Here is a 13,177-nt window from a genome sequence, read left to right as displayed (position 1 = left end):
TTTCTAGGAGACTATAGCAAGAACTTTTTCTCTTTTTTTTTTTTTTTTTTTTTTTTTTTTTTTTTTACTTAGAGACTTAGAGCTAATTAATTCTAACCTTAGGGACTTTTCTCTTCTTTTTTTTTTTATTCCATAACCCAACCCCAATTAAACATTCTAGCCACCTATCCTTCAAAACCGAATCTATTAGCTAGTTCAAATCTAACTTAGCTAAATCAAGAGGCAGTTCTTTGTCGTTCTCAATACTCTCAAGGTTTCACAACCTATAGCACAATGAAAAAGGTCTCACTCAACAATTCTCAACAAGGTTTGAAAGAAAGGTTTGGGTTCATGGGTAGAACAAATGAATCGGGTACGAAAAGATTGGTAAAATGAGGAGTGCTAACCCGATTTTAGAGTTACCATGAGCAAGTATTCAAGTTCCATAAGCAAGACAATTAAAGTTCAAATTAAATCCAATAATATAGAGATGTTCTAACGTTCAAGCAGGTGGAGGAAGCATTCAATCAAAAAAAAGGATCTAAGCAAAGATTTTTCATTTTTTTCCAAAGATTGATCTAGCAACAATGAACTGTGACTAAAGGCTATAGCTTCAATCCTAAGGTTCGATTTTTAAACAAGGTGGTTTTAATCATTGTCCCTAAGATGCATATGCAACATTCCTATAAGAAACAAACTATACTCAATCCTAATATGTAAATGCAACTACATGAACACTCATTTTTTTTTTTTTTCTTTTTCAAAATTTTTCAAAATTTTTTGGGTTTTTTTAATGCACATAAATGCAGACTCAAATGAAAAAAACTATCATGCAAAAATTTGAAATAATAAAAATAAGAAAATAAAACACAGTGTTAAATACATTCTAGGACCTTCCCCCAAACTTAAATTACACAGTCCCTATGTAAATAAAAGCTGGAAAAGAATCCAAGAATCACACAAAGATGAATAAAACTAAATGCAATGTTATTTACAAAGTTTGGATTAATGTGGTACCTCATGGGTTGGTGAATAAGGAGGTTGCAGCAGCCTCCATACTTGCCAACGTGTAGCCAGTGTCGTCTCCGGCTTCAGGAGGTGCCGGTGTTTGCTCGTCAGAGAGTTCAGTAATGTGCACGGACGACTTACTCGGACCAGCATCCGAGGTGTTGATCGAGGGTGGGATCACGTAGCTCATCGGGTAGGGCATCGGCTAATAGGACAGAAATGGCGGAAGAGGCCCAAAATGATTACCGGTGTATCCACTCGCAGGGTGCATCGTGTATGGCATCGTGAATGGCATCTGGTACGGTGGAGGAAAAAGTCCAGCATAATCACTCGATTGGGTGCTCGATGGGTGCATCGGATAGTGCATCGTGTACCCCATCGGATTGGGTGTCAGGTAGGCGTCAGAATGGCTTTTCCTCGATGCTTTAGGTTGGGTGATGTCCTCCTCAGCTTGGGGCTCGTATGATGATGCTCTTTGAGGTTCAGGAGGTGGCAGTCCTCGAGTTCCTCCTAGTGGTCCGCTTCTCCCCATCCATGTAGGTGCTTGTGCCGAGGTAGGAGCTGAGGCACAGCTTGCCTTCTCTTGCAACTCCTTGATCTGACCTCCCATTACCTTCACTGAACCGGCAAGATCCTTCACCTTCTTCACCAAGAACTTGTTCATCCTCTTCAACCAACCGATCCTTTTGTGTGCTTCCCTTACTCCAACCGGTTGTTTTTGAGAGCATACATACTCCTCAAAATCAAACTCCTCCGAGCTATCTCCTTGTCTCTACCCGGTTTCTTCTCTCTTCTCAGCCTCAGACCCCTCCTCCGGGTTGTACAACTCTTCCAACGGTGGTGCAAAGTCAATATTGTGCCCTAACCGAACCTTGGTGCACACGACATTGGGTAGAACCATTTGAGCAGCTATTGCGGTTGGGTGGACAAACTTGAACAATGTCATGTCATTAGGCCTCTCATAGGCCAAAAATCTCGCCAGCACGAGGTAGTCTGTATCCAACCACCTTGGTTCCTGGACAATTCCCTTTAAGGGCACATCGCATGCCACTAAGATTGGTGTGACTAGTCCCCCGATAGAGATCTCTCCGCCTCCTTCTCTTCTTTTCACAGCCCACGATTTCAAGTAAAGGAATTGATCGAGTAGCACGAACAACGTACTAGTATCAGGTATGTCTTCTACTAGCGGTGTTCCATCCCTAGCACTATCCAAAACTCCACACAATGCAACATCCAATAACTGAAGCTCATGGTCGTTCACATTCCCAGTCTCTTTTCTAGCAAAAAGAGTGCATGCGAGGGACTTGTGAAAATAACTCAAAACGGGGCTCCTTATTTGAGCAGATTTGGAGCTTGTGGACTTGTAGGGGTGCTTGTCTCCTATTGTCAGCCATAGGGACCTCATCTCTTCCTTGCTGACCTCCATACCTTCCCCACTACCAGCTTTGAAGCCATACAGCGTCTTCATCTCTTTGAAAGTTAGCCGGTATTCCGTGTTCCAAACGGAGAAGGTGATGAACCCGATCCCCCGATCGGGTAGTAGGGTCGGGTGATCCTCGAAATAATGAAGCTTTAGGGTTGAAAGGAAGTGGATCGTCTCCTCCTCATAAGCTTCTAGATGGGATCGCATCATATTGCCCAGGTGGCACATATCGAACAAAAATTCAACATCTCTAGCGATGCCCAATTGCTTCATGGTCTCACGGTGAGGGTATCGGGTACCAACAAAGCTCATCTTCCGGAAGACTTTGAACAACCTCGCCGGAGTGTCGACTTTCTTTTGCTTTAGCCTCCGCGAGGCTTGGCGGGTTCTCTCTCTATGCTCCTCTTCTCTTTCTCTTTCCTCCTCCTCAGCATGTTGATCTTCTACAACCACTGCTCTCTGAACCACCTTCTCAGCCTTCTCCGAAGCCGGTCTTTTCCCCCTTGCAATTGCGGCTCTACTCCTTGATCGAGAGGTTTGGATCTCACCTTGTTCTTCTCCTCCAACATCAGAATTGACCTCCATAGGGTCGGTAAGTGTCTATTTGGACGTAGACAGGTCCCTACGTCGAGGAGAACGGCAGATAGCACTCGCCATTGGACTCGGTGAGCGAACTCGGGGGCTTACTCGATCGGTTACTCGAGCATCAGGTCGGGTGGTGGATCGAGTTGTGCATCGGGTATGGGAGGCTAAACGTCCACCCAACGGTTGGGAATGTGGAACGTTTCCTCTTCCTTGGGGTTGTCAAACTTTGGCGGCGTCTCCTCCAGTTGTAGCAGCGCCGGAGGTGGATCTTCTTCCTTTCCTTTGGTAGGTTCTAGCGGTTGGCTCCATATCGATTCCTTGAGAAGAAAAAGAAAAGCTAGTTCTTGGGATTAATAGGGTTAGTCTCCAAAGAGAATCGAATGAGCTTGGAATCGAGAGAGAAGAATAGAAACTTATGGAAAGTGAAAAGCTCAAGAGAATTAGGAAGACTTATCGGTGATGAAGAGGGAGAAGGGTTCGACCTCCTTAAACAGGCTAGGGTTTCGGTTGGTGGGCTTCACCGAGAGTGGGCTTCCTTGCGGAATTCGGACTCCACTCGCTACCCGAGAAGAGACACGATCAGGCGCGTCGTGTATGGTGTCGGGTTGACCCTCGGGTTTACCAATTTCCATCTTTCCAATTTTCTATTTTTTTTTTTTTTTTTTTTTTTTTTGAAATTTGCAAAAATAGAAAAATTAAATAAAAAGTAAATAAAGTAAATAGACTAAAATTGAAAGATACCTTTGGGACTTCCTCCCAAGTGAGCTTGTTTAAAGTCACTAAGCTTGACTCTTCATGCTCCTTCAGCATGGGATCCATGTGGAAGAGGTTCTGGAATCCTCTCCACTACAGCAGGCTGGTCCAAAAGATCTACCAGATTTTGTCAAGGTTCCATGGCAAATGTGGTGTTGACCTCTTCAAGATGTAGCATTTTTCTTTGTTTGGTCCTGGTGGAAAAGGCTTGACCATCTATAGTTGGCCTCTTAACCCCTTTCTTCACATCAAACCCCATCTTGAAATGCTCACCATGTTCTATCCTGACCTTGCCTCGTTTTACTTCGATTACCGCACCAACTGTTGCAAAAAAGGGTCTTCCTAGGATCAGTGGATCATCCGGTTCCTTATCCATATCCAGGATCATGAAGTCGGTAGGCACTTCCAGTCTCCCAATCCTTAGAGGCAGACTCTCTAAAATTCCAATCGGATGTCTTAATGTTCTATCAGCTAGAACCAGATACTGCTTACTTGGTTTGAAGTCAGTGAATCCCAGCTTGTTAGCAACTGAAAGCGGCATAATGCTGACCGAAGCTCCAAAATCACACAAGCAGCTCTTGAAAATCCAAAATCCTATTGAACACGGCAATGTGAAAGAGCCAGGATCTTCAAGTTTTTTCTCAGTTCTTACCTCAGGATCCAAACAAATTCCACTTCTCAGAATTTCAAATCCGATCTCCTTGACAGCCTCCTTAACCTCATCCTCCAATCTAGCTGCTTCCTTTGCAGCTTCCTGCTGAAGCTCATGTGGGGGCAAAAGATTAGGTGGTGTTGCTTTGCGCTTAGCCATTCGCTCGGTAAGCGCCTCCAACTGGATGTCAAGTGCAGCATTGAACCTTTCCTCCAACTCCCCTCCTACCAGTGCAGGTGGTTCAGGCTGATCTCCTTTCTCAACATCTACTCGATGCATCATCCGATCAACACCATCGTGTAGGTCATCGGGTTCCACTTCGGGTTGTTCGTCAGTTTATGAATCTCGAACCATTGCTCGATCATCAACTCGATCAGTCTCTTCGGGTGAAGGCTCGGGTTCATACTCGGATATGTAGTATATGGCCTCATTCTTCATTGATTCATCCACATCTTCCCCATCTTGATCATCACTGTCCCCAGTGAGGTAGTCCTCATGGTCATCATCCAGGAAAATGGCTTGAGCAGTCGCATAATCCTTGGGGTTTTGGACAGCTTTACCCGGCAGTTGATTGATCTTTGGTGCGGGTTGGTTGTTGTGGTGGCTTTCCAGGTATCAAACCTTTGTGATGAGTGATTCGTACTTGGCATTGAGTTCATTATATCCTGAGTCAATCTTGTTGCTCATTTCCGCGAACTGTTTCGCGATGTCCATAAAAGTTGTAGCCTGTTGCTGAATCATTTGCTGAATAAGACCTCGTAGCTCGGCTTCATGTGACTGGTTCGGTTGACCTTGGTTTTGTAGAAACCCTGGTGGTTGGTTGTAGGGCCCTTGGTATTGTTGCTTAGGTGCGTAGCGTTGGTTGTACTGGACAAAAGGCTTTTGTTGGGTCTGGTTCCCTTGAACTGTGGATGCATAGGTTTGGTCCTGAGAATTCGCAACATTCGGGTTCCGATAAGATATATTCGGATTCGGCTTGAAGTTGTTGTACCCTCTGTTGTAACCTCCTTGGTTGTTGATGTAGTTAACATCCTCTAGCTGCATAGTCTCCCCATCTTGTTGTTGAAACTGCTCTTCCTCTGATATAGCATGGACATGCTTCTACTGGTTGAGGAGTTGATCGAGCTTGTCATTGAGGGCTTTCATGTCCCTCTTGTACTTGGCATCTTCCTCTCCATTAGATCGCACAGAGCGATCATAATCTTCATTGTAGTTGCCATCAGATTGAGCCAAGTTCTCAACTAGGTCCCAACCTTCATCAACATCCTTGTTGAGGAAGTAACCATTGCTTGCGGTGTCCAGCAACATCCGTATCTTTGGTACCACTCCTCGGTATAGTGTGCTCAGCAATGAAGCATTACTGAATCCGTGATGTAGACATCGAGTTGTGTACCCCTTGAAACGTTCCCAATCTTCATAGAATGTTTCATTTTTCTTCTGTACAAAGCTGGAAATTTCATTTCGCAGCCTTGCGGTTCTGGAGTTTGAGAAGAATTTGGCTAAGAATGCCTTCTTGCATGCTTCCCAAGTGTTGATGGACTCTTTAGGTAGCGATTTCTCCCAAATGTGTTCTTTATCTCCCCAAGAGAATGGGAAAAGCCTGAGCTTGAATCCATCTTCACTGACTCCATTGATCTTAGTTAGGCTACAGAGCCTATCAAATTCATCCAGATGATCCAATGGATCCTCCATAGGCAGTCCATGAAACTTTTTGCTCTGTATCATCTGGATGAGACTACTCTTGATCTCAAAATTGTTGTTCTGCACAGCTGGTGGCACAATGCCATTCCACTGAGTGTGAGTAGTCGGAGCATCTCCTGCTCCTATGTTGGTCCTTGATTGAGGAGCTGGTGGACCGTTCTGATTATTCATCGTCTCCTCAATGGTTGATAGTTCCGGTTGAACTTGTTGTTGTCTGAGGTCTGTCGTTGTTGTCGGTGAAAGGACTCAGGTTCTGACTACCAATGGATCGTGTTTGAATGCACAGGCAAGTATCCGAGTGTGTACACGAGGATCAACTCGATCAGGTGATCGAGTGACGGGTTGGGTGGGTGCTTGGGTTGTACCTGATATTCAAAACAAACAAAAGCGAAAGCAAACAAGTCAGTATCCGAAACAAATATAGACAAACGAACTTGATCTAGCAAGTCCTGAAATCCTAAACGTAGCAAAATAAAACAACCAAATGGCAACGGCGCCAAATTGATAGACTAGTTTTCACCAAGGGTATCAATTCCCTATGCAGTTGTAGTACAAAGGGTTATCAATCCAAATGGTTGTTATGCTAGCAGATAAGATGCAATCAGAATCAAGCAAGTCAAGCCAAGCAATAGGGGGGTTGGGTTCTAACAGTCCTAACATAAACAAAGTAAAAGAATATAAACAAGTAAACCACACGACCTAAGCACTCGATGCAAGCAATCGAGTACATGATCGAGTGGGGTGATCGAGTATGCAAGTGAACTATGAACAGCTCGAGGTATTACTCGATGCAGGTTATCGTGTACCTGATCGGGTAAGTGGTCGAGTAAGTAAGGAAAATGCATGAAATGAACTACGAAAGTTCCAAAGGATGGGGGTAATCGAATCCTAAGTGTTCTAGACCAATACGGATGCCTTACATGCCTCAAGCAATTATTTCCTAGACAACGAACCTCTAAAACCTTGTCACCACACTGTCGCACTAGTAACAATCAACCTTGAACATACTACCACACTATCACACTAGCAATATGAACAAGCAGGAATTATGAACAATTCATTTTTGTCAGTATACTTAGACTTATCTGATTTTGTCACTCAAAGTTAAGTATACCTCTAGCATTGACCTAATCAAGCATTTTATCTACTCTTTTCGGCCTGTAGCATTATAAACGCCCTAGATCTAATCTCAACCTGTCGGTCTGTTGACCGCATTAAGAACATCAACCTAGAAGGAAATTTATATAACATAACAATCAACTAAAGCATCCTAACCGATCAAGAACACCTAATCATCTATCCCATCTCTAGAAACTTTGCTACACTACTCGGACATAGAAACGAATGATTAAGCCATAAAAATAAACGAAAATGACATTATTAAAAAGATAGAGTAGAGTAGAAAAGAGTAGGGATAAAAGATCTATGAAAAACTACAAAATAAAAGTACAAAAACAAGAAAAATGTGTTGAGTCGCTCAGTTCTCTCACAGAAGCTCTCGCTCTCTGGATTGAGGGTCTGCGGCGTGCTCGTTTGCAAGCTAGGGAAAGAGGGAGTTTATATATGGCAACCCATTTGACCTAGCTTCCCAGACCTGCCCGATGTTCTACTCGATGGAGTACACGAGGCTTGAGTCGGGTAACTCCTCGGGTGGATCTTCGGGTTGCTCTTCGCGCTCATGGATCCTCTTCGATCGTGTTGGTGTTCAGACTTATTCTTGTAGCTCGATGGCTCCTTCGGGTACATGCTCGAGTTGTCCTTGTTTTTCCCCATTTTTGGCTCTTTAGCACCTGTTTTCATCCAATATATGTAAATGCAGAAATGCAACACCCTAAATGCTCTAAAACTTGATTCCTACAGTAAATGGCTTAAAAATGCTAAGTTAGAGGTATGAACAATGCAAAATATGGACAAAAAAGGATGCTAAAAACATGTAAATTAGAGTGTTATCACGTCGCAGCGCCTTCTTTTGACTTATCCTTTCACTTTTTTTTGTTGTTGCCCATACTCCCTTCTGCAGATTCCTGAACACCACAAAACTAAAAACAAAAATCAAAAACACAAGGATCCTAAAAAATATTTACAGTGATACCTTTGGGACTTTCTCCCAAGTGAGCTTGTTTAAATCCTCTGAGCTTGACTTTGCATACTCCTTATGCCTTGGGAGGTTCATAGAGAGGCTTCAGAGACCCCTCTAGAATGTCTTGTCTAGCCAGATACTCTTTAACATTCTGCCCAGGTTCAACAACAAATGAACTGCTCTTCTTAATTATCCCAAACCTCTTCCTTAATTTCCTTGAAGAAGAACTTCTCATTGTACCTTGGAGCTTCCTGATTTTCCCACTCATCTCCTTCACCATAGCTGTTAACTCTTTCACTGAATCCCTTAGAATCTGAGTATTTTGGAGTTCATACAAACTGTCAAGCGCGGAAGGACTTGACTATTGCGGTTGGTGAGGTTTAGGAAGCAGGTCTGGACGCTTAGAGAGGGTAACGACTGCACTCGAGTTGGAGAATGGTCGAGTGACACTTTGAGTTTTCTCTTTGGTTACCAAAACCTCGGTTTCTGCCTCATTCACACTCTCAAAGATGTCAAACCCAGCTTTATGATCTTTCTCTTCAATCACGAAGGTCTGCCCATCAATAGTTGGTTTCTTCTTAGAATCCTTGATGTCAAACTTCATCTTGAAGTTTTTACCCAGATTGAGATCAATTATCCCTTTATTGACATCAATGACTGCTCCAGCTGTAGCTAAGAAAGGTCTTCCCAGGATTAGTGAATCTTTAAGCTCTTCATCCATTCCCAGCACCACAAATTCAGTAGGAATCTCAGCTTGTCCAACTTTGATGGGCAAGTTCTCTAGTATAGCATGAGGCAATCTAGTAGTCCTATCAGCCAATATTAAGCGGAGGTTGCATGACTTGTATTCGTTGAATCCTAGCCTCTGAGCTACAGAGAGTGGCATGAGGCTTACTGAAGCACCAAGGTCACATAGGCACTTTTTGAAGGCCAATGGACCTAGAGAACAAGGCAAGGTGAAAGAACCAGGGTCCTCTAGCTTCTTTGGGATAATCATCTTCTGAATAACAGCTTTACATTCATGAATAACCCCACCTATGTCATGCACTACCCTCTCATCTTCCAGAGCCTTAGCTTGAGCTCCTTTAGCTATCTCCTCCTTCTCTTTGGTCCTTTATGTTACCAAATCAGTTAAAAACTTTTGATATTGAGGCACAAGTGCAAATGCATCAAGCAAAGGCATCCTAAGTTCAATCTCCTTGACTTGGTTTTCGAACAGAGATTTATACTTCTCAGTAAGCTGCTTCTTAAACCTCATTGGAAACGGTAGAGGTGGCTTGTATGGTGGAGGAATGAATCTCATAGATTTATCCTTGGGAGCAGCGGGTTATTTAGTAGCTTCAGGATCTGATTGCTTGGCTGACTTAATTTGATCCTTAAGCACCTCCACATGATCCTTTATATGAACTTCATATTGAAGAAAATCCTCCCCATTTAAACTCTCAGTGTCCTCAGTGAGCCGTACATCTACAGCTTGGGTGGTGATGGCATGCATAGTAGCATAGTCATTGGGGTTTTGAACTGCTTTTCCAAGTAGTTGGCCAGTTGTTGGGGTAGAAGTAGAAACAGTCTTGCCTTCCATATACTTCATCTTGGAGTTAAGAGCTTCAAACTTGACATTCAGATCATTGTAAGAATATTCTATCCGGTGACTGAGTTTAACAAACTTCTTAGCAGTATCCAGAGAACCACTAGCTTGACCTTGAAGAAGTTGTTGCAGCATGTGCTTCATTTCTTGATCTGGAGCTTGAGTAGGTTGAACTTGTTGAGGTGAAAATCCTGGTGGTGGTCCGGAAGGAGCGTGAGAATCTTGCTGGAACTGTTGCTTAGGCACGAATCCTTGATTGTAAGGAACAAAAGGTTTTTGCGGACCTTGTTGTTGCTGCTGAGGAGGTACACCTGATCTTGTGGATTTGCAACATTGGTGGTCCGGTAAGACAAATTGGGGTTCGTCTTGTAGGGGTTATAACCCTTGTTGTATCCACCTTGATTCTGGACGTAGTTGATTGCTTCAGACTGCTCACCCTTCCCATCCTAAACTTGAAAAGGGTCATCCTCAGATACAAAATGGAGAGTCTGCTTCTGACTTAGCAAGAAGCGGTCAAGCTTGTCATTGACATTCTTAAGGTCCCTCTTGTACTTCTCCTCAGACCCAGCGTCACCTCTAACCGTGCGGTCGTAGTCTTCATTGTATTTACCGTCAGACTGGACGAGATTCTCAACCAGTTGCCATCCTTCATCAACGTCTTTGTTTAGGAAGTTACCATTAGAAGCAGTGTCAAGCAGCATGCAAATTTTTGGAAGTACACCACGGTATAGAGTGCTTAACAGTGACTCGTTGCTGAAACCATGGTGTGGACACTGGCTGTGGTAACCCTTGAAACGCTTTCAGGCTTCACAGAATGATTCTGAGCTCTTCTGAGTAAAGCTAGAAATGTCATTCCTGAGACGTGCTGTTCTGGAGTTGGAGAAGAACTTGGCTAAGAATGCTTTCTTGCAACCATCCCAAGTGGTGATTGATCCCTTGAGAAGGTTTTTCTCCCATTGATGAGCTATGTCTCCCAGGGAGAATGGGAAGAGGCGCAACTTGTAACCATCCTTACTCATGCTATTGATCTTGGTGAGACTGCACAGACGGTCGAACTCATCCAAATGGTCTACTGGATCCTCCATAGGCAACCCATGAAACTTGTTTCCCTGGATCATGGAGATCAGACTGCCTTTGATTTCGAAGTTGTTGTTCTGCACGGCGGGAGGGACGATTCCAGCACGCTGAGTATGAGTGTTCGGTGCATCCACAGCACCAATATTTCGCGGTCTCGGATTTGGTTCATTCTGTTGTTCCATAGTGACTGGTGCAGGATGATCAGTGAGATGACGAGCTTGTCGTGGTCTTTGTAACCGATTGATGTCGTCGATAGCAGGAAGGAGGTTCTGATGTCCTCTTGATCTGGTGTTCATGCAATGTTGCAATCAACAGGTTCCTGAGATGCAAAAAAAAAAACAAGTAGACAACAAAAACAAGTCAGTACTCAGAATGATAAGTGTAATAGAACTTAATCTTGCAAAACTTGAAATCTTAAATGTAGCAAAACGAATCTCAAATGGCAACAACCCCAAATTGATACTTAAATGTACTTCCAAGAAAAATATATGCTCTAATTTACGTAAACATATATATATATATATATATATATATATATATTTAAATTTTGATCTCATAGTTACATTTTGACAAACAGAAAGCAAAAAGGTAAAAAATATAATTAATAATATAACGAAGTTTAATGGTGGTGTATTTGAAAAAAGTCAAAAAAATATAACAACAATTTATTTGTTTATATAGTGGTGAATATCTAAAATCATTTTTCTTTTACGATTAATAATTGATAGTATAATTTTATTAATTATGGGATTATATAAACTAATTGTATAAATTCCTTAATTCTTTTCTTATAGAATTAGTAATTTAAAACTAGGATTAGTATTATTTTTTAATATACATATAATAAGTATTTTTCTATTTATTAAAATTGTTTAAATGTTCTATTTCTTATAATTATCTTATTAATTTTAAAATTTGTTGAAACTAAGTTTTTGTATAACACATGGCAAAATCTCTAATCGTTAAAATTAACATATGTCACGATCATGTGAGTTACTAACTTTGAAAAACAAACTTTATATAATAAGATTAGAAAAGTGAAGTTAGCAGTATAATTTTTTTGATCGAGTAATTAACTTTTGTAAATCTATACTAAATAAAAGTAGGAGCTATAAGCTCCTAAAACTGTTCACATAGGATTTTAAACAATCAATAGTGATTATACATCTCACTTATTAACATTTTTTCTTTCTCACTAATTAACATTTAAATTTTTTAATATTTTCTATAATAAGTTATTAATAAATAGAAAAAATAATATATAGAAGAAAAAAAAATGTAAATTTTTTGGGTCAAACATGGAATATATGAAACTTACATCTATACTATTAATTGGGGAGCACACTTAGGGATACAAAAATAATAATAAAAAAACATGACATATATCCATGTTGCCAAACAGGTTCAATTACTTATATAATTAAAAATAAAAAATAAACAATATATGGTAAACAAAAACTGTTAGTCAAAAATCTAATATTTATGGAAACAATAATTACGAAATTAATTATAAAATAAAAATTATCCTATATTTTTGGAAATGGTTTAAAGTTTGCTTCCATAATAATCAAAGAATTTAAATCGGAAATTATATATATATATATATATATATATATATGTAAACATATTTGATTTGGTTTTAAATTGTGAGATATTTACGGAAATAAAAAATCAATTTGATACAGTTAGATAGAAACAAATAATCATATGTCTATAATATTAATTAGGGAGCACACTTAGGGATACAAAAAAACATGAAAGATATCCATTTAAACAAACAATCAGAAAGTTTCATTTAAAATAATTAATTACAAAGTTATATTTTGAATCTGTAATTTTTATGAATGCAACCTTTACAACTTTGAAAAAGTTTTTTTTGTTACTTCTACATGCTCAAATTGAATTGCATATACTGTTTTGACTCATTATTTTTTTATTTTTCTTTTATTTTTACCAAACTAATAATAATATTAGTTTTTAAATATTTTTAACTTCATTTTTATTTTATCAATACTTATTATAATGGACTTCTATAATTAATTATGGCTCCTAAAGACTTTGGGTTGAATTAAATTAGACAAATTTATGTTTTCTGTCAAAATTTATATATTATAGGTCTTCTCACTATTTTTAATAAATTGTCTAATATAAACAATTTAAACAAATTAAAAAAAAATTAAAAACCCTGCACAAAAGTGTGGGTTGGTCGTCCATAGGTTTAGTTCACAGAAATTAACCCCAAATAATTTTAGTTTTACTAATACATAATTAATTAAAAAATTTAATGTACAAGGAAGATCAGATACGAGACGAGAACGGGTAAGTTTTAAA

General features: G+C 40.3%; 2 non-coding genes across 2 annotated transcripts; both read left to right on the top strand.

Moving 5' to 3' along the window:
* Positions 1-5,763: 5,763 nt before the first annotated feature.
* LOC147948835 (small nucleolar RNA R71) lies at positions 5,764-5,870 on the top strand. The gene has a single exon (XR_015586069.1). It is a non-coding gene; the product is annotated as a small nucleolar RNA R71 (small nucleolar RNA).
* Positions 5,871-10,525: 4,655 nt separating this feature from the next.
* LOC147948834 (small nucleolar RNA R71) lies at positions 10,526-10,632 on the top strand. Its single transcript, XR_015586074.1, has one exon. It is a non-coding gene; the product is annotated as a small nucleolar RNA R71 (small nucleolar RNA).
* The last annotated feature ends 2,545 nt before the right edge of the window (positions 10,633-13,177 follow it).

Source organism: Camelina sativa, chromosome 2 (assembly GCF_030686135.1).
Source record: "Camelina sativa cultivar CO46 ecotype springtype chromosome 2, ASM3068613v1".
In the NCBI taxonomy this organism is placed as follows: domain Eukaryota; kingdom Viridiplantae; phylum Streptophyta; class Magnoliopsida; order Brassicales; family Brassicaceae; genus Camelina; species Camelina sativa.
This window is presented reverse-complemented; position numbering and strand designations above follow the sequence as displayed.